At 38.7% G+C, this 25,582-nt stretch overlaps 4 non-coding genes across 4 annotated transcripts; all 4 read right to left on the bottom strand.

The window, feature by feature from the left end:
- trnag-gcc lies at window positions 1-72 on the bottom strand. The gene has a single exon. It is a non-coding gene; the product is annotated as a tRNA-Gly (tRNA).
- Window positions 73-1,577: 1,505 nt separating this feature from the next.
- On the bottom strand, window positions 1,578-1,645 carry trnag-gcc. The gene has a single exon. It is a non-coding gene; the product is annotated as a tRNA-Gly (tRNA).
- Window positions 1,646-3,050: 1,405 nt separating this feature from the next.
- trnag-gcc lies at window positions 3,051-3,121 on the bottom strand. The gene has a single exon. It is a non-coding gene; the product is annotated as a tRNA-Gly (tRNA).
- Window positions 3,122-4,714: 1,593 nt separating this feature from the next.
- trnag-gcc lies at window positions 4,715-4,785 on the bottom strand. The gene has a single exon. It is a non-coding gene; the product is annotated as a tRNA-Gly (tRNA).
- Window positions 4,786-25,582: the final 20,797 nt, after the last annotated feature.

Raw genomic sequence — 25,582 nt, 5'->3', positions numbered from 1 at the left:
TGCATTGGCCGGGAATCGAACCCCGGGCCTCCCGCGTGGCAGGCGAGAATTCTACCACTGAACCACCAATGCGAGACAAAAACCCTAAACCACTACCGATGCAATATACTTTTTGACCACAGGCTGTATTGGGGCGCTATTCTCAATACAGTTTGTAACGCAGTGGCCGCAGTTATATTTTGATAGCTGAATGAATATCACGATTTTACCTGCGTTGGATTCTGATCTGCTGCCCACTTATTTTTAAGTAGCTCCATGGTACTACTAGCCATTGATGTTGGTGCTTCACGGTTAACTTTTTACACCACATGTGGCTAATGCAATACCGGGCTACGACGGCAGCACTGAGTGCGAGGCGGGGTGGGGTCCATACACGTTAGAGACGTTCATAGATCGAAATTTTAATATGTCGCTACACTGGCCGGGAATCAAACTCTGATATCACGCCCGGCCGTTGCGGATGCTTAGCTAAAAACTTTCTAAAGCATTTCTCATTCATTCTCTACGGTAGTGCTAAACCAGTACCGAGGCAATCTATTTTTTGCCACTTCCGTTTCGGGGGGCGCAGTTCTGTGGTTTTCGCTGCTCTGTCTGCCTGCAGTGTCTCAGTCCATATACAGGCTGGAGAGATTTTCGTTTCTTTGTGTAAATCAACACTTTTAAAATACAGAACGCTGTAATTCATGTTCAAAGTGAATCCAAAAACACACAGATAATACGGTTAGATCGATCTCTCTCTTTGCATATAGCTCCTTTCACATCTATCTACATAGAGCTAGATACCTAAATCTGGACAGATAGAAATTAAAGGCACTATATGATAGATAGATAGACTTCATCAAGAGGAAATTTGGCTTTTTACATTAGCATAATAAAGAACTACAGTATATATATACACAATATAATGACTAAAGGGAAAGGAAATTTCTGACAGCATCTCCAGTAGCATTGAGGTGTTATGCAGGTATGTTGCCGCTGGTTTAAGTTATACTGTATGCTGATTAGAAGTTGACTCTGCGGTGATTATTGCAGCCGTGCAACCTTCCGGCACACTGCTCTAATCTTTTTGGCGTAACGTAACCAAGAAAAAAAAACAGCTGCCTCGAACTTCGTTTCTTTTCCCTTGGCATTTTGGAGAGTAAAAATAAATAAAATCTAATGGAGGCTCCTGCGTTCGTTCTGGAGTGATTGCTCCCATTTCTAATTTTTCTCTAGCCAAATTCCTACCTACTGAGGAGGTGGGGAGTCCACATAATTGCATCCTGAGCAGGAGCCTGAAACACTCGCTCTCCCAATAAAAATTCCTACCCATGTTAAATAAACATTGAACAAAATCGGGCACAACAGCTTTGGGGAAACGATATATATAAATAAATGCATCAATTGAACCCTGTTACAGCTGCTGCAGTTGCAAGACACTACAGGTATGTATGCTTTGCAGACTGGACAGCTGTAATATTTGTTCTTCAATCAAGGGTGGACTACGGCTGCAGAGTATCCAGTCCGTTTATGCTGTGCAAAAGGCGAGGTCCGGACATATAGGGGAAGATCGTGGACGTCAGTTTTAAAATATGGGCTGCATTGGCCGGGAATCGAACCCGGGCCTCCCGCGTGGCAGGCGAGAATTCTACCACTGAACCAATGCGAGACGAAAACCCTAAACCACTACCGATGCAATATACTTTTTGACCACAGGCTGTATTGGGGCGCTATTCTCAATGCAGTTTGTAACGCAGTAGCCGCAGTTATATTTTGATAGCCGAATGAATATTACGATTGTAATTACCTGCGTTGGATTCTGATCCATGAATGCGTAATCTGTTGCCCACTTATTTTTCAATAGCACCATGGTACTACTAGCTATTGATGTTGGTGTTTCACGGTTTACTTCTAACAGCACATGCGGCTAATGAAATAGCGGGCTACGTCGGCAGTAGCTATCCAAACAGCACTGAGTGAGAGGCGGGGCGGGGTCCGTACACGTTAGAGACGCTCATAGATCGAAATTTTAATGTGTCGGCTGCATTGGCCGGGAATCGAACTCGAATATCACGCCCGGCGGTTGCGGACTCTTTAGCTAAAACTCTCTAAACCGTTTCTCATTCATTCTCTATGGTAGTGCTAAACCAGTACCGATGCAATCTATTTTTGCCACTTCCGTTTCAGGGGGGCGCAGTTCTGTGGTTTTCACTGCTCTGCCTGCCTGCAGCGTCTCAGTCCATAAACAGGCTTGAGAGGTTTTCGTTTCTTTGTGTAACTTGGTACATGTTTAAAATATAGAACGCTGTAGTTCATGTTTAAACTCAATCCTGAAACATACAGATAATACTGTTACACCGACTCCTCTCTCCTATAGTCCCTTTCATATCTATCTAACTGATAGAGCTAGATATCTAAATCAAGATAGATTTAAATTAAAGGCACTATATAATAGATAGATAGAATTCCCCCAGAGAGAATTTGGCTTTTTACATTAGTATAATAACGAACCACAGTATATATACACCATAATGACTAAAGGGAAAAGAAATTTCTGACTTATCAGCTTCAGTAGCATTGAGGTGTTATGCAGGTGTATTGTCGCTGGTTTAAGTCATACTCCATGCTCATTAAAAGTTGACTTTGCAGCTATTATTGAAGCGGTGCAACCTTCCGGCACGCTACTCTTTTCTTTACTTGCAAGCCAAATTCCTGCCTACCGAGGACGGGAGGAGTCCACATAATTGTGTCTTGAGCAGGAGCCTGAAACACTTGCTCTCCCAATCAAAGTTCCTACCCATGTTAAATAAGCATTGAACAAAATGGGGCACAACAATTTTGGGGAAATGTAAATAAAATACACATAAGAATGCATCGATTTAACCCTATTACCGCTGCAGCAGTTGCGAGATACAATTGGTATGTGTGCTTTTGTGGACTGGACGGCTGTAGTATTTGTTCTTCCTTCAAATGTGGACTACGGCCGCAGAATATCCAATCCGCATTTGCAGTGCAAGGCGTGGTCCGGAGATGTATGGGACGATCATGGACGTCGGTTTTAAAACGTGGGCTGCATTGGCCGGGAATCGAACCCGGGCCTCCCGCGTGGCAGGCGAGAATTCTACCACTGAACCACCAATGCGAGACGAAAACCCTAAACCACTACCGATGCAATATACTTTTTGACCACAAGCTGTACTGGGGCGCTATCTCAATACAGTTTGTAACGCAGTGGCCGCAGTTATATTTTAATAGCCGCATGAATATCACGATTGTAATTACCTGCGTTGGATTCTGATCCATGAATGTGTAATCTGCTGCCCACTTATTTTTAAGTAGCTCCATGGTACTACTAGCCATTAATGTCGGTGCTTCACGGTTGACTTTTAACACTACATGTGGCTAATGCAATAGCGGGCTACGGCGGCAGTGGCTATCCAAACAGCACTGAGTGCGAGGCGGGGCGGGGTCCGTACACGTTAGAGACGCTCATAAATCGAAATTTTAATATGTCTGCTGCACTGGCCGGGAATCGAACTCGAATATCACGCCCGGCCGTTGCGGACTCTTTAGGTAAAACTATCTAAACCGTTTCTCATTCATTCTCTACGGTAGTGCTAAACCAGTACCGATGCAATCAATTTTTTGCCACTTCCGTTTCGGGGGGCGCAGTTCTGTGGTTTTCACTGCTCTGCCTGCCTGCAGCGTTTCAGTCCATAAACAGGCTGGAGAGATTTTCGTTTCTTTGTGTAAATCGACACTTTTAAAATATAGAACGCTGTAATTCATGTTCAAAGTGAATCCAGAAACACACAGATAATACTGTTAGATCGATCTCTCTCTATGCATATAGCTCCTTTCACATCTATCTACATAGAGCTAGATATCTAAATATGGATAGATAGAAATTAAAGGCACTACATGATAGATAGATAGACTTCCCCAAGAGGAAATTTGGCTTTTTACATTAGCACAAGAAAGAACTACAGTGTATATATACAACAGAATGACTAAAGGGAAAGGAAATTTCTGACTTAGCAGCTCCAGTAGCATTGAGGTGTTGCAGGTATGTTGTCGCTGGTTTAAGTTATACTGTGTGTTGATTAGAAATTGACTTTGCTGTGATTATTTCAGCCGTGCAACCTTCTGGCACGCTGCTCTAACCTTTTTGCCGTCAAATAACCGAAAAAAAAAAGTTGCATCGAAATTCGTTTTTTTTTTTCTCTTGGCATTTTGGAGACTAAAAAGAAATAAAATGTAACGGAGGCTCCAGCGCGCGTTCTGGAGTGAGTGCTCCTATTTCTCATATCCCTCCAGCAAGCCAAATTCCTGCCTGTCGTTAACAGATCTGCAGTGCCTGCCCGAAGCAGTAGCCTGAAACACTCGCTCTCCCAATAAAAGTTCCTACCCACCCTTTGGGAAAACACACACACACATACATACATTTTATATATATATATATATATATATATATATATATATATATATATATACACATATACACACACACACACATATACATATATACACATACATATACACACACACAGTGAATGCCTCAATTTTACCCTGTTACAGCTGCCGCTGTTGCAAGACACTACAGGTATGTATGCTTTTCAGATTGGACGGCTGTAATATTTGTTCTTCAATCAAGGGTGGAACTCAATATGGTAAGCAAAAGGCGAGGTCCGGACATATAGGGGAAGATCGTGGGCGTCAGTTTTAAAATGTGGGCTGCATTGGCCGGGAATCGAACCCGGGCCTCCCGCGTGGCAGGCGAGAATTCTACCACTGAACCACCAATGCGAGACGAAAGCCCTAAACCACTACCGATGCAATATATTTTCCACCACTTCCACTTTGGGGGCGCTATTTTATGGATTCTAATGTGCTTCTGGTATCCCATTCATAAACTTCGCAGCGATTATCTATTTACAAATCACAAACTGACCATTTATGTAATTGTAATCAGTTGATCACCGATTTTTCAGTTGCCACTTTTCATACAACAGTACGTAAAGATTGCATTAATCTCTGTGTTTCGCGAAATGACTGCTTAAAGCATTTGTTCCTGATGTAAATGGAGGGCTATGGCGACAGTGGCTATCCAAACAGCCAAGAGTGAAAGGCAAGGTCCCAACTATGGCAAGCCGAATTAACATTTAGAGATATCTCAAAATGGATTTTAAGATATCTGGAAATGCATTTTAGATATCTCAAATTGACTTACAGATATCTAAAAATGCATCTATTTTACGATATCTAAAAAGCATTTTATGATATCTTAAATAGATTTCAAGATATCTTGAAATGATATGCTGTACATTTTGAAATATCTGAAATGCATTTTAAGATATCTTTAATGCAATTCAAGATATCTTGAAATACGTTCCTGTGCATTTTGAGATATCGCAAATACATTTCGAGATATCTTAAAATAACTTCCTGTGCATTTCAAGATATCTCAAATACATTTTGAGATATCTCAAAATCACTTCCTGTAACATTTCCTATTCTTTCAATGGGACTTCCTGTCTATTTCGAGATATCTCAAAATGAATTTGGGATATCTTAAAATGAGAAGGAAGTTATTTTGAGATATCTCGAAATATAATTTAGATATCTTAAAAGCATTCAAGATATCTTGAAATTCTTTTTTTTTCAGATATCTGAAATACATTTTTAGATATCTAAAATTAATTTCATGATATCTTAAAATGGGTCTCTGCTCCATTTCAGATATCTAACAATGTATTTCAAGATATCTCAAATTGTATTTCAAGATATCTAAAATGCATTTTAAGATATCTTTTAAAGGACACTCAATTATTTCAAGATATCTCAATAGCATTTTCAGATATCTACAATACAATTTAAGATATCTCAAATACATTTCCAGATATCTTAAAACAGCTTCCTGTCCATTTTCAGATATCTCAAATACATTTCAAGATATCTTAAAATGACTTCCTGCACATTTCAAGATATCTCAAATACATTTTAAGATATCTTATAATAAACAAGTAGTCCCATTGAAATAATAGGCAATTTTACAGGAAATGATTTTGAGATATCTTGAAATGCATTTAAGATATCTTAAAATGCATGAAAGGTCAATTTAAGATATCTGAAAATTCAATTTGAGATATCTTGAAATGCAGACACAATTATTTTGAGATATCTGAAACTGTATTTGAGATATCTTGAAATACATTTGAGATATCTCAAAATGTATTGCAGATATCTTAAAATGTAAAGGAAATTATTTTAAGATATCTCAAAGCGAGTTTCAGATATCTTAAAAAGTAAATTACATTTTAAGATATCCAAAATTCATTTTGAGATATCTCTAAATGTTAATTTGGCTTGCCATACCCAACATTTAAGAGATGGCGACTGATCGCAGTTTTAAAACATGAATTGCATTTGCCGGGAATTGAACTCGCTTTCACTTCAATCTCTATCTCAATCTGCTAAACTACTACTGATGTAATATACTTTTGGCCACTTCTCTTGGAGGGCGCTGTTCTGCGACTTTCACACTCACAGCCTGATATCAAAGGAGCAGAGCTACTGAGGTCTACTGGGGGGAATTAAATAAGCTAAACCGTTGGGGTTTTTTATTTAAACCACTAAGGTCAAAAATATAGGCATTATATATATGCAAATTAAAGAATTTTATACATAATTCTTTAACTCACATTCGAAAACACAGTAATAAGACTAATAACTGTTAATTAATTTATTTTTTTGATATAGTTTATTAATCCCAGATGGGAAAATGCCTTTTCGTATGACATTTCGGGGGCCAGAAATCAGGTTAAGGGCCTTGCTCAACTGCCCAGTGGAGTAATTTATCCATCTATCTATAAAAGTGCCTTCCCCATTTATCTATTATTTTGTGCCTTCCCTGTTCTGTCTGTTTTTATAACTATGTATAAAATAGTGCCATCCCTGCTCTCCCCCTGTTTCTTTTTATACCTTTCTAGTACACAATGCTATCCTTGTCTATCTATTATGATGTGTCCTATCTGTCTATCAATATAGTGCAGGAGTACACAATTATGGTCCAAAGTGGCTGCAGGTTTTCATTCCAACCTGTTGCATGATTAGAAGCTAAGGCTAACAGATAATTTGCACCTCTTTATTAACTGATGGCTGGTTAAGGAAAACATGCAACACTGAAAACCAAAATGCAGTATTTTAAAACTAAAATATGCTGTTAATGGTTGAGAATTTTAGAATCTGGAAAGAAATGCATTTAGTAAATAAACCGGTTCAAATTATGAAAACCGGTCAAAGTGAAAAGCTGCAGCTAACTGTACATCTCCAGGGCTGTAACTGAGTACTCCAGATATAGTGCCTTCCCTATCCAATGTATCACCTACTCCGTCTACCTATTATACAGTGCATTCCACATCTATTATATAGTACCTTCACATCTGTTATATAGTGCCTTTCATATCAAGTAATCCTATATATAGTGCTTTCCTTGTGTATCTGGTTCTAAAAAAAAAGAACAATTACAAGGGCAATTATTCATGTTAATTATAGTCTCATTTTTGAACCCCTTATGCCCTATGGGTTTTTGGTACTTTTGTGCCTAAATTACACATCCCAAAAATGAACAGCTCTAATTTTGCTTATGTAATAAAAGAGCTTCAAATAACTAAATAATAGTATAAAAGCAATAGTAGAGTAAAAGAGTATAATACTCCAAATTTTTAAATTATCTATACGAATAAAAACCTTTGTTTCACACCAATATCCACTAAATAAAATACACAAAATATTAAGTTTTAAGAGTTTCTGTATTTTATAATAAATTGAAATTTTATGATGCACAACCCTGGAGTCAAGTTTCTTTTGTGCCGTAATCTGTCATTGTAACAAGTTTAGACAGCGTAGCAAAGTTACACTCTTTGGCAAAAGGCCAACCACCCCCCACCCCCCCATACTTTTTAGGAACATTTAGAGTCCTGCAACTAAACAATCTCTCAAAACAATTACTGCAGTTATATTTTCATTTTAATTTTTTACAAACAAAATTATACACACACACACACATACATATATACACACATATATATATACACATATATCACATACATACATATATATATACATATATACACACATACATACATATATATATACATATACACGTGTGTGTGTATATATATATATATATATATATATATATATATACACTAGCAGAATACCCGTGCTTCGCAGCAGAGAAGTAGTGTGTTAAAGAAGTTATGAAAAAGAAAATGAAAAATTTTAAAAATAACGTAACATGATTGTTAATGTAATTGTTTTGTCTTTGATATGAGTGTTGTTGTCATATCTATATATATATATCTACATATATCTATATATATATATAGCAAAATACCCGTGCTTGGCGGCGGAGAAGTAAAAAGAAAAGGAGACATTTTAATAACGTAACATGATTGACTTTATATATTCAAGATTTGTCTTTATATATTCCAGCGCTGACTTTATATATTCAAGTTTTGACTTTATATATTCGGGAATGACTTTATATATACAAATTTTGACTTTATATAGTTAAATTTAGTCATCATTGCATAACTTTTTCTTTACCATAGAAATTTAAAGACTAAATTCAACTTCCATTCCTAACAAAATATTTCTGGTGACTAAATAGAACCTACTTATATCCAAATTCGAGCTATTGAGCTGTCGCCTGCCTGCCTGAATAAATCACCCTTGCTTCGCTCTTACTTTTTTACCGTTCATTTAATCATGGCTAGTGGCGGAAAAATTATAAAATGGAAGGAGGATTACACTGAGTATGGCTTTACCAAAACAATTATTGATGGCGAATCGATTATTTATAAAGCTTCAATTGGTGATCTGTTTTTCTGTGTTAACCTCATATTTTTTCATACTTCTTCTCAAACCAAGGGGGTGCGAGGGTGAAATGAATCGGGAAGCGATGATCAATGTAATCGGTGTACCAGGAAATCATGCATTGACAGAAGTTCCCCTTTGCTTGTGATTAAATGCGTGATTTTTTAACGCGTTATGGAGCACATGCATCGAAGTTTCACAGCTGTGCTTGTGCTAAGAAAAGGAAACATTTTAAAAATAACACGATTGTCAATGTAACCTTTTGTAGGTAGTGCCTGGAGGATTCAGTGTGGAGAAACTCTAGAGACAGCGTGTGTATTAACTTGTGTATTTTTCTGTGAGTGTTTGGTGGCAGCGTCACAAAGTCGCTTCCGTATCACTGTGTTAGCTGCAGAGCTCAGCTTAGAGCGAAATGAGGTGAATGGGAAGGGAGATGATGACGTGACTTCCCCACCCGCCTTAACTGTCAATCCCCACAAACATAGTCTCTCGGAATTTGCATAAGCACAGCCCCTCACCTGCAATTTTAACTTAGTTACAAAGTGATCAAAACTCTCGTTTATATCCTGTGTCCTCTCATTAAACTTGTATCCTGCATTACCCGTGGGCATGACAAACGCAGGCGGCAGACTGTCTATGAACTTCATTTAAACTTTAGGTTTACACCGTGCTTTGTTTCCGAAGTAGCAGCACTCATGAATATGGTTGTATATGTCACTCGCTCGCTTCTTATTGTTTCGCTGCCTTCTGAATTATATAATGCATGCTTTCTTCAGCGCTTTTTGGAGCTCTTCCTGGTTTTCTACGTACTGCGTTGACAGTCAGTTCACGTGATTGCATGGGAGGCATGATGATGTCACACGAAACTCCGCTCCCCACGGCTTTCGAGCTCAACTCCATTACAGTATATGTATCAATCAATCAATCAATCAATCAACATTTATTTATATAGCACATATTCATACAAAAAAATGTAGCTCAAAGTGCTTTACAAAATGAATAGAGAAATAGAAGACACAATAAAAGATAAACATAAGTCAACATTAATTAACATAGAATAAGAGTAAGGTCCGATGGCCAGGGTGGACAGAAAAACAAAAAACTCCAAAGGCTGGAGAAAAAAATAAAATCTGTAGGGGTTCCAGACCAAGAGACCGCCCAGTCCCCTCTGGGCATTCTACCTAACATAAATCAAGCAGTCCTCTTTGTATTTAGCGTTTTCATGGAAGGACCTGATGATGATGGTCACGTAGACTTCTGGCTTTCAGTCCATCATGTAGAAAAATAGCTTCCAGTTATGACCATTACATGTATAATTTCGAAATGAAACCTGCCCAACTTTTGTAAGTAAGCTGTTAGGAATGAGCCTGCCAAATTTCAGCCTTCTACCTACACGGGAAGTTGGAGAATTAGTGATGAGTCAGTGAGTCAGGGAGTCAGTCAGTCAGTCAGTGAGGGCTTTGCCTTTTATTAGTATATATATACACAAACACACACACATACATATATATATATATATATATACATATATATATATATACACACATATATACTGTACTATATACACCAGATGATTTAATGAATTTTAAATGTAAAAACAGTATTTTATTATTCATATATTTGATCTGAAATGAAAAAAGCCTTTCAGCCCTTTACATTTACAAAAAGTATAAAGTTACATAGAATTCCAGGTCCAAAGGAATCTATAGAGAGAGAGAGGACAGAAAGGTATGGAAGATGATCCGCTGTGGCGACCGCAAACAGGAGCAACCGAAAGAAGATGAAGAAGGATTCTTAATCAGTGACAACACCGGACAACACTGATCTCATTTAATTAGCTGGTATTTTTTACTTTATTCTACATTCAGAAAAGCATAGCAGCATGATTTTACATGTATAGGACATTTAGAAATGTTCCTCCTTTTGCTATTGATTGAAATGCTTAACTGTCTTTTGTTGATTCCATTCTATTTTTCCCTTTCTCTGTGCACAGTTTTCCCCTTCGTTGTATCTTATTAATGACTATTAAAAACGAGCAGGGCTGACACGCTGGCAAACAACACGGAATCTTGAAGAAATGTTAATGCCAAATATTGTTTATACTAAAGTTTTAAAGTTTAAGTGAAAATAATGTATATGTAACAATTCCCATGAAAGGAATCTCTTTAAATTGTATATCCGGTTAACCAAACGCTAGTGTGGGCGAGCCCTCTAGTATTTTTAAAGAACATCAACCTAGCCAGGACTGGCATGTTGTCCCCATGCTGCACCTTGAAAACTATTGTTCTATACGGAATCCCGTCTATTCCGTGGTTTAGGAGTTTACCAGCGCAGCAGGGGTGTTGTTTCAGGTAGCTGGGACTAAGCGAGGACCACCTGCGGGAGACGGGAGGATGTAAATAGCAGAGAGTAACAAAACGGCAGTGTAATATTGGAAGAGAGGCTGCACATCTTGGAGGAAAAGTCCGTTGAGGCCTCGTCTGAAGTGAGTGACGCGACTGTGCGTGCGATGTCCTCGCCATCGCGTGCAATGAGAACGCAAGCCCAGCCGCCATTTTCGAAATTACGTGTATTTCGGTCTGGAGGCGTCCCACTCTATTTTAAGAGTGTGTAAGTTTGATTAGGGGCGTTAGAATTTAGTTGATTAGCCGTTATGTTTCAAACAATCTATCCTGAATTTCAAATTTTACATCATGCACGGTGTTTCTGCGACTCCGCCGTTATCTTTGCGACTCCGCCGTTGTCTTTCTCCGTTTGGTTTAGGACGGATGCGAAGCCTTTGGAATAAGCAGCCGAATTAACAGGAGTAAGTCAAATTGAAGCTAAACCCAAAAAAAAGTCTTACCTTCACAACTAAATGCAAAACGCACATGGCGGAGGATTCCTTTTAAATAATATGGCCGCCAAAAATCACATGACCACGCCCCGTGATCCATGTGCACTTAGATGAGACACGCCCCCTAAGGACGCTCGGACATTTGCAAACAAATATTAAAACTTGGAACTCTTTTTTTAATATATACATTTTTTAATCCATATATATATATATATATATATATATATATATATATATATGTACACAATGGCGGATCGCACTAGTAAACGCGGGCCTGGTGTCAAGTACGAGCTCGTATGATCGATCAGGAAACGCAGTAACACTTTAACGATTTAATTGGCTTGTTAGAAGAATTTACTTTAAATGAATCACCTCAACCCATAATAGCGAATATCGAGAAGGTAAACGTTAACATTACCAGAACGAATCGTAGCTGACTAACCGATATTCTATTGATACTGTTCGCGCATTGGTTGCTTTGTGCAGTTTTTTTTTTTAAATGCAGCCTCCAAGCATAAATAGTTTATCGTTGCCAAGAGCGTACAAATTGTTTTTAGACATGACAACATATTTTTTGCTCACCGGATTCTTCTTCCATCATCAGTTTTCATATGGGCATCCATGATTACTTTTATCATTTGGGAACCGCGAACTAGGGATGGGCGGATCAATACTAAAGTACCGATACTTCCGATCTTGACTTTTTATTTTAGAATTCGACGTTCACATTAAAAATATCGATACAACACACCTTTAAAGTTTATTAGACATTATTTTTAAAAATCATTTGATGGTGAGAACATGATTCAGTTAAACGTGTCATTTTTTGTAAAACGGGGGCTGCTTTTCCTTCCGCGCTTTCCATAGTCCTGCTTTTACACTGGCAGTGCTGCGGTCCACCAGCCAATTGAGCCAAAGCAGCGTGACTGTGTATGTGAAGTAATGGCACACGGAAAGCGGTGCGTTGGTTGGAGTTCTTCTACTCAGCTGAACACCACTGAAGCAAGTTGTGATACGTGTCAGAAGACCTAAGTTATTGTAGCAACACCTCAAACCTGTTATAACACCTGAAAGTCAGTCACGTTGTTGAACACGAGGAGTTACAACCGAAGCGATCGATCAGAAGAGAGCACCGACCCTCGGGCTAAACAGACTGGCACGGTGGCCAAAGGGCTGTAGTCTCCTCTTTTGAAGAAGCCTTCCTGAAAAGCAGGCAGTGCTCAGGTAACGTTAGTACTGTAAACTGATGTAAGGTCACTGTAATTGTTTGAATAGAAAATGATCAATGTCTGTTTTTAGGGAGGAACGTATTACATTTATAGCTTGATAAATGAACATACTCATAATGCATTATCAATCTTTCTATATTTATTATGTTCATTGTGTTAAAAAAAATACTTGTTTAATTTGTTGTTGTTCCATGGATCATTTGAAAGAAATCCATCCATCCATTATCCAACCTGCTATATCCTAACTACAGGGTCATGGAGGTCTGCTGGAGCCAGTCCACCGCGGGCCACACACACCAAGCACACGCTAGGCACAATTTAGGATTGCCAATGCACCTAACCTGCATGTCTTTGGACTGTGGGAGGAAACCAACGCAGACACGGAGAGAACATGCAAACTCCATGGGAAGTGAACCCAGGTCTCCTTACTGCGAGGTAACTACTTACTACTGCGCCACCGTGCCGCCCATTTGAAAGAAATGCACATGTTTAATAATGTTTATTAATAAACAAGCAAAGCTTACAACGTTCTATATTTAGTATGTAATATTTGTAAAAAAAAAAATAATAATTACTTGATCTGCGGTGGGCTGGTACCCTGCCCTTAGTTTGTTTCCTGCCTTGCGCCCTGTGTTGGCTGGGATTGGCTCCAGCGGACCCCTGTGACCCTGTAGTTAGGATTTAGCGGGTTGGATGATGGATGGATGGATGGATAATTACTTGATATTAGCTTTCACTTCCCATTATTTAATTTGTTGTCATTCCACAGATCATTTGTGAGAACTGAACATGTTTTATAATTTCTGTTAGCAAACAAGCAAAGTAGTCAGATATTTGTCAATATATGTAATAGTCTAGTAATGCAAAATCTTTAAAATGTGATTATTTGATGTCCACACATACTGTAAGTTTTTACAGATTAAATTTTCTTGCAAGACGACAAGCTGGCAGCATCAGTATTGGTATCAGCAATATTCGGCCTCAGAATCACCTGGTATTAGATTGAAAAGAGAATCAGCAGGTATCGCCCATCAATGGTGCAAACACGCGGAGATCACAAATGTTGCAATTGTGACTTCTGATTTCCAAGTTCCGCTGTATAAAGAATTGTGTGTGGATGCGCCGGACACCAGGTGGACACCCCCCAAGGGTTGTAGAACTGTGACAATAATGTCTGTGGTATCCCCTCCAGCACCAACCTGTTATCACACTCTGATGAGTGCCATTTATGAAAGTAAAATTGAGCATGCTATGTACACCAAGGGGTGTGCAATTCTTATAGTCTGAGGTATTGAACAAAAGCACTCTTTTTGTGTTTTTGAATGGGTGTGCACTACAGACGCAGAGAGGTGGACACCCCAAAACCCCCGGCAAAGACTAATAATACTGTCAATCTGCTGTGGACAGTGAGGGGTAATATCCGTCATCCCCACCTAGGCCTCTAAATGGACTTCCATTGGCACTGTTTGTGTGTGTTTGTTCCGTATGAAATTCCACACCATTTAACCAATCTTTACTAAGTTTTGCACAGGTTCCCCATTTGTACAGGGGACAACCATGGGGAATGTTTCATTTTTGTTCTTCTCCCTAATATGGTGTCCTTCATTACGTCATTAGCCTTTGAGATTTGCTTAATGCTGAACAGATGGCACTGCTCTTTTCTCTCTTCTTTTTCTTCCTATTGTGGTGTTCATCACATTTTTCTTTCGACCATGTCAGTTCATTTACCTAGTACTTTGCCTAAGAAGCTCATGAACGCAAGTCATTTTGACGAGATTGCTGCCACTTCAAATTTTTTGCATTGGCAGAATGTGTCCATAGTTCTTGAGTAATAATGTGACTGACAGACAGACAGAATTTTATATAAATAGGTGCAATGTTTTGTATACTAGTAACGGCGCGCTGCATGATAATGTGCAGTGAATACACTTGACTTGAGCGTTCATAGTTTTCACCCTCTTTCTCTGTACGTTTAGCATTTGTTTGCTCAGAGGTTGATGCGCTTGCTGCTTCCTGAGCAGCTCTTCTGTTCTCCACCCTAGCTGTCCGCTTCTTCTCTTCTTTCGTCTGCATCGTTTCGCGTTAAAACTGATTAAGTAAGTGTTTGTGTTGGAATTACTTAGTATTTTTTTTTTTAATTTTTCACTTAAGATGGCACTTAAGTCTTCAATTTGCCTCAAGAATGACTTAAGATATGAAGACGTGGGGAAGTGACGGCGAAGGTGGTTGGGAAGAGAACGGCACCGGTACGCATGTGCTGCCCAGTTGCCCTGCTGGCCGCTGTTGAGAGTTGATTCTACAATAAAATAAAAATAAAAAGAGGAATAACCTTGGGAGACAATTGCCACCCTGAAAGCGGATAGTAGACGTCACGTAGTATATGTGTACCAAATTTCAGGTCCATAGGTCAAACGGTTTTGCGAGCTACAGGTGATTTAACATCCTAGACAGACAAATGAACAGCCACAGTAGCGTTTTACATATAAAGATTTGTAATTTTTCTCGTTCCTTTGCCATTTTGTTTACATGTGCTTGTTTCTGTAGAGATTGGTATTTTTCATCATTTTTTTATGCTTTGTCCTGAATGGATTCTTATTAATTATATGTCTGTTTTGGGGTTTTGAAGCTCAGGGATTCTGAGTCTGAATTCAGATTTAATGTATTTTTCAGAAGCTTATAATTTATTAGCATTTTGCCACAACACCATTTTACTTTTCCTTAGGTGTTGCCATTTTGTGGATTCTGTCATCATGATGCGGACGTCAGGGGCGTGACGATTCAAGGGTCATCACTTTGAGGGATGCGTTGTTGAGAGGTTTAAAGGTCATCTCAATGGCCATCTTGTATCTGAGTTTGCTGATCAGAAACTTATTTTGTGACTCTCAAGACCTTTACTGTTGATTTCTCCGTTCTTGAATACTCTATGCAGACAGTGCCTGGGCAAGGATTATAAGCTACCAGTAATGGCGCACTGTACGATAACGTGCAGTGAATCCACTTGACTTGAGCATTCCTAGTTTTCATCCTCTTTCTCAGTACGTTTAGCATTCATTTGCTCAGAGGTTGATGTGCTTGCTGCTTCCTGACCAGCTCTTCTTTTCTTCACCCTAGCGGCCTGCTTCTTCTCTTCTTTCATTGGCATCTTTTCATGCTAAAACTGATGAAGTCAGTGTTTGTGTTGCAATTACTTAGTACGTTTTCCTTAATTTTTCACTTAAGCTGGCACTTAAGTCTTCAATCTGCCTCAAGAATGATTTAAGATATGAAGAAGTAGGGGAAGTGATGGCGAAGGTGGTAGGGAATGAGAACGGTGCCTGTACGCATGTGCGACACAGCTGCCATGTTGGCGGCTGCCGAGAGTTGATTCTGCAATAAAATAAAAAGAGGAATAACCTTGGAGGTCACTCATCACCCCAAAAGCGATCAGCAGACGGTATATGTGTACCAAATGTCAGGTCAGTAGGTCAAACGGTGTGCAAGCTACAGGTGATTTAAAATCCTGGATAGACAAACGAACAGCCACGGTAGTGTATTGTAAAAAAAATCTTGGGGAGGCAGACTAGGGAGACAAGATGTGATCTTCTCGGAAGACAATTTCACATCCCGCAAGAGACACTTTAATGTCACGCGAGACAAGGTAGTGAGACAACATTTAAAACAAGTTCACGGACTTCTAACCAAGTCTGCTTTTGGCAGACAGACATCATGTGCTCCCAGCTCTTAAAACAATGACAAGCGACAAGCAAAACACACAGCTCACAGCAGATGATCAGACCACTTCTCCTTACGTGCGTTCAGCCACTCTAACCCTACCTCTTCACAACGTGAGCAGCAGTGACACAAAGTTGCAAAAAGGGCAGCGGCTGTACAAGCTTTAAAAGCAAGTAGCGTTATACGTCCTGCAAGAAAGAGATTTAACCATGCCCGGGGCTGGAAATAAAGGACAAGTATTGTTTTTTACAACATCACGCGAGACAAGGCAGTGAGCCATCATTTAAAACAAGTCCATGGACATCTAACGTAACAATTGTTGGATTGCTTTTGGCAGACATTGGCATCATGTGCTCCCAGCTCTTAAAACAACGACATGCAACAAGCAGAACACGCTGCTTGCCAGCATCAGAAAGGCAGCAGATGATCCGACGGCTTCTCCTTAGCGTGCATTCAGCCGCCCCCCGTTCACAATGCGAGCAGCGTTATACGTCTTGTGAGAAAGAGATGTAACCACACCCAGGGGCCAGAAATAAAGGACAAGTATTGTTTTTACAAAAGTTTTTAAAGTAAAAGTGAAAATAAGGCATTGAGAAAAACTCGGTTAAACTGAGCACGCTTGCTGATCAATTGGAGCATCTTAATGAGACATTCACGAATCGGATCGAAATGGCCGAACATCTAGCTGCCAGTGCCGAGGAAAGAGCAGTAAATGTCAGTTCGGAATGTAAAAAACTCGGAGAAAAACTTGGAGACAGACTGGCTGCTTTAGAAGATGGGAGTAGAAGGTATAATGTCAGAATTGAAGGCCTGCCGGAGAATCGAGAAAGTTTAAACCCTGTGAAATTCGCAACTGAACTTTTTTCTAAAATAATCGGGGGCGACTTTAAAGCAGAATCTGAGATAGCAGCGCTTACAGCGCTGATCAAACACCGTCGGACCCGACCAAGATCTTTTATAGTTCGTTTTGAACGATTATCATTTAAGTTAGAGGTGATGGAACTCCTCAGAAAAAAGGAAGATATTATATATGAAAATAGCCACATTCGTGTCTTCCCTGACTTCTCTCCAGCAACAGCTATTAAACGCGCAGCCTTCTATAATATTAAACAGCGGCTACGGCAAGCCAATGTCAAATACGGCCTCCTGTATCCGGCAAAACTGAAAGTGGAATGGCAGGGTCATTTCTATGTTTTCGCTAGCAAGGAGGAAGCAGAAAATGAATTAAGAAAGCTGATCCCGGGACTATTCTGATACATAATTGTGAGTCATGGCGGTAAATGATAAAGCTAGGATTAATAATCTACTGTCTGATCTATTTGTTTTAAAATACGGGTTTTTTATCAGCATATATTCTCATATTCTTATTATTACTTACTTATTATTATTATTACTTATTACTTATTATTACTTAGTATTACTAGGGCGCTAAATGTTTATGTTTTATTGTGCTTAATTACGTTTTCCTCCTCTTTTTCTTTTCTAATTATTTCATGTGTACCCTAAATGAGACTGTTCAATATCATACCCTTGGTTTATATATATATATATATATAGCACATATTCATACAAAAAAATGTAGCTCAAAGTGCTTTACAAAATGAATAGAGAAATAGAAGACACAATAAAAAATAAACATAAGTCAACATTAATTAACATACAATAAGTAAGGTCCGATGGCCAGGGTGGACAGAAAAAACACAAAAAAACTCCAAAGGCTGGAGAAAAAAAATAAAATCTGTAGGGGTTCCAGACCAAGAGACCGCCCAGTCCCCTCTGGGCAATCTACCTAACACAAGTCAAACAGTCCTCTTTGTATTTAGGGTTTTCATGGAAGGACCTGATGATGATGGTCACGTAGACTTCTGCCTTTCAGTCCATCAATGTTGGTGCATCATGATGCTTTGAGTAGGTGGTGGTGGCAGGCCGCCACCACAAAGAAACCGGAAAAAGAAACAGAAGAGAAAGTTGGGGTCAGTATGGATTTTGGAGCCACTGTGAATAGTTATTATGAAGAATTGAACATACACAGTATCAGGATTAAGTTAAAGTGAAGTTATAAAAAGGCTATGTTAAAGTAATGTGTTTTCAGCAGTGTTTTAAAGTGCTCTACTGTATCAGCCTGGCAAATTCCTATTGGCAGGCTATTCCAGATTTTAGGTGCATAACAGCAGAAAGCCGCCTCACCACTTCTTTTAAGTTTAGCTTTTGGAATTCTAAGGAGACACTCATTTGAGGATCTAAGGTTACGATTTGGAATATAACGTGTCAGGCATTCCGATATATAAGATGGAGCGAGATTATTTAAGGCTTTATAAACCATAAGCAGTATTTTAAAGTCAATCCTGAATGACACAGGCAACCAGTGTAGTGACATCAAAACTGGAGAAATGTGTTCGGATTTTCTTTTACCAGTTAGGATTCTAGCAGCTGCATTCTGCACTCGTTGCAAATGATTTATGTCTTTTTTGGGTAGTCCTGAGAGGAGTGCGTTACAGTAATCTAGTCTACTGAAAACAAAAGCGTGAATTAATTTCTCTGCATCTTTCAATGATATAAGAGGTCTAACTTTAGCTATGTTTCTTAAGTGAAAAAATGCTGTCCTAGTGGTCTGATGAATATGCGCTTTAAAATTCAGATTACAGTCAACGGTTACCCCTAAATTTTTTACTTCCATCTTAACTTTTAATCCTAGTGCATCTAGTTTATTTCTGATAACCTCACTGAAACCATTATTGCCAATTACTAAAATTTCAGTTTTCTCTTTATTTAGTTTGAGAAAATTACTATTCATCCATTCAGAAATACCAGTAAGACATTGTGATAGTGTATCGAAAGAGTCGGAGTCATCAGGTGCTATAGATAAGTACAGCTGTGTGTCATCAGCATAGCTGTGGTAACTCACGTTGTAACCTGAGATAATCTGACCTAACGGAAGCATGTAGATTGAGAAAAGCAGCGGACACAGGATAGAGCCTTGTGGAACACCATATCGGATATCATGTGTCTTTGAGATGTGATTACCACAACTCACAAAGAATTTTCTCCCTGCCAGGTAGCATTAAGACTTGTTATGCTTGTTTTGGACACATCTTTAACACCATCACCTGGGTTTATTATCTGGGGATATCATCTTAATGCGCTAAAATTGCTGAAGATTATATATATATATATATATATATATATATATATAAGTGCAAAATTCTTTTCTTTTTTTCTTTTTCCTCTTTTAAAGACTATATTGGTAACAGATATCTCTATCTTTTAACCTTAAAGCGCCACTGCATGGGGCTTGATGTGCTTTGGGCGTGCTCTGTCTCTGGGTATGTCAGAGGACTGGGACTGCATGAAGTGGGTTTTAGCCTCACCTGGGGAGGCAAAAGGGAGGGTGGGGGTTAAGGGGAAGAGAAAGAGAGCAGGCTTGATCTATATCTAATCTATCATCTCAATCTTTATAATTATAACTATCAACGTAATAATAAGCTGCATGGCAACAACTCTTGGGGGAATAGGAAATTAAGACCTAAACTATTTCACTTCCAGTTAAGACTATAAATGACATCAAAAACTCAGAATCAGTGTCTCCATGATGGGACAGTTAACTTCGTAAGCTGGAATGTTAAAGGCCTGAATCACGAATTAAAGAGAAAGAAAGTACTTTCTCACCTAACAGGTCTAAATGCTAAAATAGTATTTTTACAGGAAACCCACTTACTAAGTAAGGATCAGTTCCGGCTGCAAAAGACTGGACTGGCCAAATGTTCCATTCTAGTTTTACAAAGAAAACTAGAGGGGTGGGAATTCTCATACATAGAACAGTACCATTTGTAGCATCAGATGTAGTATTGGATCCTGAAGGGAGATATGTGATGGTCATGGGAGACTTATCTAACTGTAAAATGATTTTGATAAATGTTTATGCACCTAATGTTGATGATAAGGAATTTATACAAAATTTATTTGCATCCATTCCCAATCTGAACACTCATAAACTTATAATGGCTGGGGACTTTAATTGTGTTCTAAATCCACTTTTAGATAAGACTTCCTCCACAGGGGAACGCAACTAACACCGCAAAGATAATTACAAAGTTTATAACTGATCACAACTTATCAGATCCCTGGAGGTTGTTAAACCCAAATTCAAGAACATATTCTTTCTACTCACCAGTACATCATTGCTACTCAAGGATTGATTACTTCTTTATAGATAATAACTTCTTGCCTAAGATTAAATCTTGTAAATACGATGCTATTGTTATTTCAGACCATGCTCCGATGATCTTGGAGCTGAAATTACTAAGCCCCATACACTCACCCACAGATGGCGCTCAATCCGCTTCTATTAGCTGACGAGAATTGTACTGAATTTATATCCAAACAAATTGAATTCTTTCTAGAGACAAATACATCCCCTGAGATCTCTGCAGGAATACTCTGGGAAACTCTTAAGGCCTTCTTAAGAGGACAGATTATCTCATATCTTTCCCACAGAAATAAATCCGAGCGAAGAAAGTAGCAGAGATAAAAGCGAAATTACTAAAATAGATGAAGAACATGCCAGACTACCAAGCGAGACTCTACATAAGAGGAGGCAGGCTCTACATTCAGAATTAAACCTCTTGACAACTAAAGAAACCGAACAACTAATTTACAAATCCAGACATCATTATTATGAACATGGAGAAAGCTAATAAGCTTTTAGCGCAACAAATTCACAAGCAAGATGTGCATACGCAATCTCGTAATTACTAACACGAACGGAGATAAAATCATCGAACACAAAAATATAATGTACACTTTTAGAGACTACTATAAATCCCTATATACTACTGAGTTTAAAGAAGACAATATACAATCTAATGCATTTCTGGATAAATTACAGATACCACAAATTGACGCTTTTAGTGTGGAGGAACTCGATAAACCTCTGTCATTATCAGAATTACTGGATGCTATAAAGTCACTCCAAGGTGGAAAAGCAGCAGGCCCTGACGGCTACCCTGCAGAGTTTTACAAGAAATTCTCCGCTCAGCTAGCTCCCGTCCTATTAGCAACATTTACAGAAGCCAGAGATAACCAATCTCTTCCACAAACCTTTCGCCAAGCACTAATCACTGTCTTTCCAAAACAAAATAAGGACTTATTACAATGTGCATCATACAGACCAATTTCACTTCTGAATAACGACGTTAAAATACTCTCTAAAATCATAGCTAGAAGGATGGAGAAAGTGCTCCCCTCAGTAATATCACAAGACCAAACTGGATTTATTAGGGGCCGACACTTATCTTCAAATCTTGACGCCTGTTTAATGTAATATACTCACCAACTAAATCAAACACCCCAGAAATATTATTATCATTGGATGCAGAAAAAGCATTCGACATGATTGAATGGAAATACCTTTTACTATTTTGGAGAAGTTTGGGTTTGGCCCGAACATTTGTGCATGGATTAAATTACTGTATACTAACCCAGAAGCTTCAGTTTGCATCAATAACATTTGCTCAGACTACTTTAAACTAGAGCGTGGCACAAGACAAGGATGCCCTTTGTCACCACTGCTGTTTGCAATTGCCGTTGAACCACTGGCAATACATTGTCGAAATACTGATCAGATAAAGGGGATTAGCAGAGAAGGACTGGAACAGAAAATCTCATTATATGCAGATGACATGGTACTGTATATATCGGACCCAGAAAATTCTGTGCCTGCAGTCTTAGCAGCACTCACAGAATTTCAAAAGCTCTCTGGTCTCAGAATTAATCTGAATAAAAGTGTACTCTTTCCGGTGAATTCGCAAGCATATAATATTAGATTAGACACCCTTCCTTTTATCATTGCAGAACAGTTTAAATACCTCGGGGTAAACATCACAAGTAAACATAAAGCTCTTTATCAACAAAATTTCGTCGTCTGCATGGAAAAAATTAAACAAGACTTGCATAGATGGTCAACCCTTCATCTCACACTAGCTGGAAGAATTAACACTGTTAAGATGAATATTCTTCCTAAGCTCCTTTTTATTTCAAAACATACCAATATACATTAATAAATCGTTCTTTAAGCAATTAGATTCAACAATAACCTCATTTATTTGGAATTCTAAACATCCACGCATCAAAAGAGCGACCCTACAAAGACAAAAGGCAGAAGGCGGCATGGCTCTACCTAACTTCCAGTTTTATTACTGGGCGCAAATATACAGGATAAGAACCTGGACACAAATAGAAGAACATACACAGGCATGGACCGCAATAGAAGTAAAATCCTGCAGTACTTCTTTGTATTCCTTGCTCTGTGCTCCAATAAACACACGTTATCGGCAATACACTAATAACCCAATTGTGCTCCACTCACTTAGAATCTGGAACCAATGTAGAAAGCATTTTAAGACGGAGAAGCTTCTTTCTGTGGCACCCTGCAAAAGAACCACCTCTTTCAACCCTCACAAACATATGCAGTTTTAATATCTGGAAAAATTTGGAATTAACTTGCTTAGAGATCTTTATATAGACAACGTCTTTGCATCCTATGAACAATTACATTCCAAATTTAACATTCCAGCTACAAATTTCTTTCACTATCTTCAAATCAGGAACTTTGTTAAACAGAACCTTCCAGATTTTCCTCATCTTGCACCCTCATCCACGCTGGAAAAATTATTGCTCAATTTCAAGGAGTTAGACTCCATCTCTACAATATATAAAATCCTTTTACAATCCCTTCCTTTCAAAGATCCAAGAGGACACTGGGAAAATGACCTCTCAATTAATATATCAGAAAGGAGTGGAAAGTAGCAATGCAGAGAATTCACTCAAGCTCCATATGCAAAGCATACAATTATACAACTCAAAATTATATATCGAGCACATCTGTCTCGACTAAAACTCTCCAAAATGTTTCCAGGGCATGATCCAACCTGCGAGCGTTGCAACCAAGCCCCAGCCTCACTAGGTCACATGTTCTGGGCCTGCACCAAATTAACATTATTCTGGACAAAAATTTTTAATTACCTCTCAGACAGTCTTGGACTCACAATCCCTCCTAACCCATTAACAGCTGTGTTTGGGGTTCTTCCAGAGGGTCTTAAAGTGGAGAAAGACAAACAAATTGTGATTGCATTCACTACACTGTTGGCACGCAGACTTATTCTGATAAACTGGAAGAACGCAAACTCTCCTCTTTTAAGTCAGTGGGAAACTGATGTGTTATATTATTTAAAATTGGAAAAATCAAATACTCAGTTAGAGGATCTGTGCAGACTTTTTCAAAACATGGCAGGATCTAATCAGTAATATTTTGAAATGATTTATAAAGCACAGAGAATTTGTTGATTTAGGTATTTTTAAAGCCTTAAATTTTACACCGTTTGGCTTGCTCTCTCTCTCAAGGGTGGGGATCGATCTGTTCTTAGCATAATTCTTTTTTTAAAAACTTGATTGCTATGTATTGATTGTAATAAAATTAATAAATAAAAATTAAAAAAAAAAAAAAAAGTGAAAATAATGCATATGTAACAATTCCCATGAAAATAACAAGCTCTTTAAATTGTATATCTGGTAAACCAAACATGGGGGTGGGCAAGCATATATATATAACCCTAGTTATATATAAAGATATGGCAGCAGCAAGAATCACTGTGCTGGCAATCCACACAATAAATGATTCAGAAACCGATAAGCCAAATCATAATAAGTACAAACCCTGCTTTTCTCTTTCCTATAAGCCATGTCAGTTGGAACATCTGAACTTTGAGTGGCATCACTGTGCGACTCATTCTCCTCGCTGTCTTAGAAATACTGAGTCACTGCCCCATGACACAATAATGAAGGATTCATTGCACATTAGCACGTGTCTGTTTTGAGGAACTGGTGGAATTTACCAATGTGCCCACTTGCCAAATAATCTCTGATTACTTGCTCTTCCTTGTCCCAGGCATTCCTGTGAATATGGACCTGTCTGGGCCTGAAATAAAATGTGGAGTTCTCTGGAAAAGGCAAGGCCTGTAGGAATTCCTGGTTTTTTTTTTTTTCTTTCATATTAGTGAAACCTGGGAAGGTGGTAGAGGAGTGAGGGGGGGCAGTTGGCAACGAGAAAAAATTGTTACTAACCTCCAGATCCCTTGTTTGCCTGAGGCCGTAAGAAATAAAAAATTGCAACATAAGCTGCATGCCTTTGCCTGTTTTGTCAACTTTGCTAAGTGTTACATGAAATGATCTTGTGATTGCCTTTATGGCGGCCTTGTTTACAGCGTCCTGACGCATTTGGTGTGGATTAGTGATATACAGTCTGTTTAATTAAATCTCACACTCTGGGACCAGATCCTTTTCATAGTAATACAGGATCAATGGAAAGTCTGTGTGTAGATTTAAATGATCATAACTTCAGTTACATGCATGATGAAATTAATCTGCAAAGAACATTGGGAAGCATGATTTGTTTATTTTATTGTAGTTTAATAATAATGTATTTGTTTTTTTTAATTAATGTATTAATTTGTTCATTACTCGCTGAAGACTGATGTATAATTTATACATCTGAAGACAACACTGAGTGAATTTTGCCTAAAGCTGGGTGGGAATAATTAGACAATTGACTGAGTGTCACATTTCTAAACCAATCCAACGTCTCATGAAGGTGACATTCAAAGTAAGCAATTCTGAGCTCCAGTGATCATAGGTGCTGTCCTTAACTTGGTCTGATAGACAGAAAGCTTCTGTTTACGATGAGCTGTCTACAGTTGACAATCCCCTAAAAAAGGCCTATTAGACATTGTCATAATCATCTGGGAGGAGCTCAGAGTAGAGCCACAGCTCCTCCGCATCGAGAGGAGTCAAATGAGGTGGCTCGGGCATCTGATCAGGAAGCCTCCCTGGTGAGGTGTTCTGGGTACGTCTAACCGGGAGCAGGCCCCGGGGATGACTCAGGACACGCTGGAGG

The sequence above is a fragment of the Polypterus senegalus genome, chromosome 10, assembly GCF_016835505.1.
Source record: "Polypterus senegalus isolate Bchr_013 chromosome 10, ASM1683550v1, whole genome shotgun sequence".
NCBI classification, from domain to species: domain Eukaryota; kingdom Metazoa; phylum Chordata; class Cladistia; order Polypteriformes; family Polypteridae; genus Polypterus; species Polypterus senegalus.
The sequence above is the reverse complement of the archived record's forward strand: the minus strand, read 5'-3'. Positions and strand labels throughout refer to the sequence as shown.